Genomic DNA, 5,867 nt, shown 5'->3' with positions numbered 1-5,867 from the left:
ATTCAAATGGCCAGTATCAGTCCATTTCAGTTCTCTAATGCCTAGGAGATCAATCTTTATGCATTCCCTTTCATTTCTGACAACCTGAAATTTTCCTACATCCATATTTCATATAGTAAATAATTTAGTTATTTATGGAGAGTTGTAGCTGTTTTTCATCATTTTGAATTGTACCCTTCAGCAAATGAAGGTACTGAGAACTTTTACTCCATTAGTGTCATCATGGTCAACTCTACTTTGAGGACGCAGCTCCTCCTCAGTCTTATTTTAAGCTGCTTCCAAGCTGAGAGGCTCATGTTCTGGCACTGTATCTGACAATATTCTGGTGTTATTCATAGTGTTTTCATCTTCCGACATTCTAGCTGACAATATTCTGCTGCTCCTCATAAGGTTTTCAGTGGCCAAACATTCAGAAGTAATTCGCCTCTCCTTCTTCATGATCTGTTTTAGTCTGGAAGTTGAGCTGAAACCTGTGTACTATGGGTGACCCTGTTGGTATTTTAAAATACTGGTGTCATAGCTTCCAACATCACAACACAGAAGCCACCACAGTATGACAAACTGACAGGTGAGTGGTGAACATAAAATTTTCAGTGAACTAAAAGTCAGTTTTCTTTGAGAATTTTTTTGACAGTTTTTAGAAAAGTCACCAAGGTAATTTAAAATATAATAAGGAGTCCTGGTGTGGCACTGTGGGTTAATGCACCAGACTGCAAGCTGTTTGAACTACAAGGACAAGGACGGCAGTTCAAGCTCACCAGCTGTTCCTCGGAACCTGTATACAGGGTTGCTATGGGTCAGAACTGACTTGAAGGCACTTCACAACAGAACAACAACAAGGGATTACAAAACCAGAAATAGGATGTACATATATGTTTTTTGTTACTTAGGTGGGGAAGTGGGGGCAACTCATGTTCTTATATGTGGGAGAGGGAGCAGATAAAGTAGGATATGTCATGGAGTTCTATTTAATTAGAAATAATATATTAGCTGTGTGTATATTAATATACTGAAGGAGCTCTGGTAGCATAGTGGTTACAAATCGGGATGCTAACCTCAACGTCGGCAGTTCGAAACTACCAGCCGTTCTGTGGGAGAAAGTTGAGAACTTCTGCTCCTGTAAAGATTTACAGCCTTGGAAACCCTGTACATGGTCGCTATGAGTCGGAACCAACTCCACAGTACTTAAAAACAACAACAACAACAACATATTAATATACCTAGATATTAAACACCTAATGTTGTATACAAATCAGATTAACCAATTTTCATTTCAGTTTGCCAATCACATAAATTTAAGATTTATGTACATGATACACTTATACTTAGTTTGCAAGAATATATGTAAAATAATGAGAATCACATTAAACAAATTAAAATAATTTGCAGCTGTGGCCCATGGGGGTGTGGGCTATGAGACTAAAACTACTGTAATATATAAATGAATAAAACATGGGCGTGGAACTTAGATCAATTAAATATTAAAGCTACAGTACTGGGAACTCTAGAATTTCCAGAAGGGATAGTCTTGGGACAAAGATTTGGATGAAGGTAAGACTAAGGACTTAACCTGGAATCTGTTTCCACAAGCATACATGCTTTCGTGTTTATTGTCAGTTTATTTGGGATAGCTGTCTGGAGGATGGGAATTGAGGTAAAAAAGGCTAAGGTGTCCCTGGCCCTGCCACTGACTGAAATTGGTCCAGCCAAGTCAGAATAAAATCACAATCTACCTGACTCCACACTCAATGATTTTTCTAAAGAAGAAATTGATTGCTAGTATGGAGAAAAGGAGAAGTGTTTCATATCTTTATGCAAAGTCTCATCTGCAGATATTTCACTGCTCTTTCTTCTAAGTGGGTTAATAGAAGGCACTTCCAACTACCATTCATTTCCTCAGTCCCATCATTTTTGGAGAACAGTGTTAGACTGAGATACTACAGCAGAGATCTCAGTGAGACGTATGGTAAGAAGTTTGCAGTATAGGCATCATGCCTTAAGCGCTCCCACTCAAACAGAAATTGTCAAGAAACAGTGTACAACTTCCTATACTTCTTCAAATTTCCATTGCATTTATTCACCCAACTTTCATAGTCAAGGTCAGTGTTTTGATTAATGACTCAAAGGTTAAAATGAAAGTTGCAGGCAAGAGAATGAGGAAGCCGTGGGTTGCTTAGGAAGGCGGGTGTCCCTAGCCAGCACAGCGGCACTTCACTAAGGCTAATATACTCGCTTGATGAAGATCAATGATGCGAATCTCAGGAGCATTAGTATTCGCTGGCAGTTTCTCTTGAATGTGGAGATAGATGGCCCTGGCTATTTGTCTGGGGAAGTTCCACAGCTTGACACACTAACGGTTGCTGTTTTCCTCCAGAGAATCCCTAAAACCACAATTAGAGAAAATCACTGTGTTAAAGGTGAGCAGTACAAAAACCTGGGTTTCTTTGTTCCGATGACAGTTTCCTTTGCTTTTTCATCATTTATCTTACCTGTGCTCTAGAAACAGAGGTATTAATTTTCTGACATAACTGTCTTGTCAGTGAATTTAATCACCAATGCTGCACAGAGGCAGCCTGAGGAGAGTGAAGTTGGGTAAGCAGCTGTACTTAATGGTTTTGGCATTGTTGTTAGCTGCCATCAAGTGGATTCCAACTCACCGTGGCCCCGTGGCCCAGCAGAATGGTTCCACAGGAGTTCTTGCCTATAATTTTATGGGAACAAATTGTGAGAGTGGTTCAAATTGCCAACATTTCAACTAATAGCCAAACACTTAGCCACTGTGCCATCGGGGTATCATATTTTTGATAGACTCCAAATAATGCATACTTTCAAAAATAAGTATATATATATTTGGAATGAGTACAGTTGTATTAAAAAAAAGCCTAATTATTGTCTTTTCATTTCACAAACTTTTCTTGACATTTTGGATAAAGGTTGAATGTTTTTATTATGCATATTGTCATTCTCACACATTTAACTGTTGGGATTGCCACACTGAACTAGAAATTAAGTCACACCAGTTTAATTGACTTGACTACTGCGCTCAAATTGGTTGCATATATAATAAAGCCTTGTCATAATGCAAGAAAGAAAAAAAATAGAGTTTGCCAGTAATAAAGGGGAGAGTAAAAATTTTTTAAAAATCGGCTAAAAGCAACGGAGCAATAAAAAAATATATAGCATAGAGTCAAGCTTGTAGGGACACAGAAGTGACTACATAATTTGTGAGGTCTAGTAAAAATAAAAATGCAGCTCCTCTTATTCCATAATGCTGAAGCCCCTCAAAGTGGTACTAGACTGTTAAGCCAAGTGCAGGTTCCTTGTAAGCAGGGTTACAGAGCCTGCCCACGTCACACATGCAGAGAATCTGCTCTCTTATTAAGTGTGGTTGAGTCAGTTCAGATTCACAGTGACCCTGTACAGGGTTTCTGAAGAATGGCTGGTGGTTTGAACTGCTGATCTTGTGGTTAGCTGTCCAGTGCTTATTCTACACCAGGACAGTTTACAGACCCATGGAGCCTACTCTGTAAGGAAGGGAAAAGAAATAAAAGCATAGTCAAATCCCGCCATTCTTTTCAAAGACTGCATCAGCTCTTAAACCACTGAAGTACATTTTACCTCCCCACCAGGGCCATGTTGTTGGAGCATTACACTCTATAGCTAGTTTTATCTAAGAAATCCATCTTACTTCTCTGACTGAGAGAAAATCATGCTCTTAGTTCCCAGGACCCCTTTTGGGCCAATGTTTCTGCAAAGTTTCAGCCCATTTTGTATGCACCTCATGTTTCAAAGTCCCTAAGAACTCCTAAAGTCAGACATTCATCACTTGTCTGTTATGACTTCCCAAGTTTTCATTAGCTTCTTTCCCCTAAAATGCTGAGAGAAAGGGGATGGTACTGATTCTTTTCCCTAAGAGACCTCTTTCAGCTCCAAGAGGCTGACACTAAAAGCTGACTATATTACCTTGGTTTCTGTTGTAAATACAAATACTTTTCACCTTGTATCATTGCTGTCATCTAGCTACACCTTTAGCTCTCTCCAGTTTCTAAAGCATCTTCACTGACAGTAGGAGTATATTCACAGCCCAGTTCTGATCACTCAGAACAAATAGAATTGGTTTGGCCATCATAAATGCACTATCCATTCTTTTCTCTCTCTGTTTTCCCAGTCTTTATGATTGGTTTGAACATTAGCTGCCAATTCACAGTCTCATCTTGCCATTGGAGCCTAAGCTTTGCAATGATCCCTATTAAATACACTTCTCTGGAACAGAATTTACAAAAAAACCTATTGAAGCACAAGAAAAAATTAAAATATTTCCATTTATCTTCTAATCTCATCCTTTAAAAATGTTTATTCTTTGTGTTTATTTTATGATGTATAGTGTCTTTGGCTGGGTTCTCTAGAGAAGCAAAATTATTAAAGCTTATCAATATATATACAAAAAGAAGGTTCTATCAAGGAAATGACTCACATAGCTGTTGTTGTTAGGTGCCAGCAAGTCAGCTCCGACTCAAAGTGATCCTATACACAACAGAACAAAACTGCCTAGTCTGGTGCCATCCACAATTGTTACACTTACACCTACTGCTGCTGCTACTGTGCCAACTCGTCTCCTGCTGGCTCTTTCCCTTTTCCACTGACCCTCCACTTTACCAAGCATGATGTCCTTGTCCATGGACTACTTCATCTTGGTAACATATCGAGTATGAGACATGTTGTAGAGACAGGGGAGCCCAAGTCCATTGATCAGATGTCAGGCTGGATACTTCTGACTTGCAACTACAAGAGCTGATGAACCAAGATTGGTCAGAGAGCAGGCAGGTCAAATGGCCGACTGCTGTTGGGTCCCAGGTGGACAGGCAATGGAGTAGGCCACTGGCTCACATTCGAAGAACCAGAGGTCAGTAGAAATGATGACTAAGATGCAGAATTCAGACACAGCATAAAAGCAAGTGCACTTTACCTGTTGTTCCATATATGGGAAGCAGGTCACACCCCTGAGGAAACTTCCTTTCAATTGATTGGTTGTTCACAGCATGTCTCATCATGGGGATTGTTGTTGTTGTTGTTCGGTGCCATCAAGTCAGTACCAACCCATAGTGACCTTATGCACAGCAGAACGAAACACTGCCCGGTCCTGGGCCAACCTCACTACTGTTGCCACACTTGAGTCCATCGATGCTGCCACTTTGCCAGTCTGTTTCGCTGGGGTTCTTTCTCTTTTTCTCTGATGCTCATCTGATAACATGATATCTTTCTCCAGTGACGGGTCCCTCCTGAAAATATGTCCAAAGTATGAGAGATGAAGTTTGGCCATCTTGGCCTCCAAGAGGCAGAGTGCTGTACTTCACGTGGATTACTACATCTTAACTGGCAAACCACTTGGGGATCCTGGCCCAGTCAAGTTGACTTAGAAGGTAAAACATTTCTAATGAGGCCCTAGTGTCACAATTGCTACATGCTGGGCTGCTAGCCTGAAGGTCAGCAGACTAAACCCCCTCAGTGGCTCAGTAGGGAGCAGGGGGACTGACCTGACAATCTGAACCCATGGAAATGACAGCCCAGGAAAGCTTATGGCACAGTTAGAACAGTCTTATGTCCTATTGTTGTTGTTTCTACGTACTATCAAGTCAGTTGTGATTCACAGTGTCCCTGTATAGGAAGTCCAAGGAGCAGCTGGTGAGTTTGAACCGTCAACCTTGTGGTTCAAACTGACATTGTAGTCCAATGCATTATTTTACAGTGCCATACCAGGACTCTGTCCTATAGGGTCGCTGTAAATTGGATTCAACTCAATGACATACAATAACAGAACATTTATACAATTTTATATAAAATTATCATAAAATCAATGTGTGTATATA

This window comes from Chrysochloris asiatica, unplaced genomic scaffold (assembly GCF_000296735.1).
Source record: "Chrysochloris asiatica unplaced genomic scaffold, ChrAsi1.0 scaffold00220, whole genome shotgun sequence".
Taxonomy (NCBI): Eukaryota; Metazoa; Chordata; class Mammalia; order Afrosoricida; family Chrysochloridae; genus Chrysochloris; species Chrysochloris asiatica.
The sequence above is the reverse complement of the archived record's forward strand: the minus strand, read 5'-3'. Positions refer to the sequence as shown.